This window comes from Penaeus monodon, chromosome 15, assembly GCF_015228065.2.
Source record: "Penaeus monodon isolate SGIC_2016 chromosome 15, NSTDA_Pmon_1, whole genome shotgun sequence".
NCBI classification, from domain to species: domain Eukaryota; kingdom Metazoa; phylum Arthropoda; class Malacostraca; order Decapoda; family Penaeidae; genus Penaeus; species Penaeus monodon.
The window spans coordinates 6647180-6647408 of record NC_051400.1 but is presented as its reverse complement, the minus strand read 5'-3'; positions in this window follow the sequence as shown (position 1 = coordinate 6647408).

Here is a 229-nt window from a genome sequence, read left to right as displayed (position 1 = left end):
CCCAGATTCCTTTTTATTGAAGCCTTGGTATTTACGTCTCTCAATATTGTATATATGAAGGCATTCTGGACGGCTAATGGAAAAGTGTACAGATGATATAGTAAAATCTTGAAAACCTCATTTCATTTACAAAAGAATTCTTTTATTTCAGCTGAAGTGGGATTTTTTTTTTTTTTTACTGAAGACTGAGTGATATGCGATCTGAGACACTTTATGTATATTACTTCCT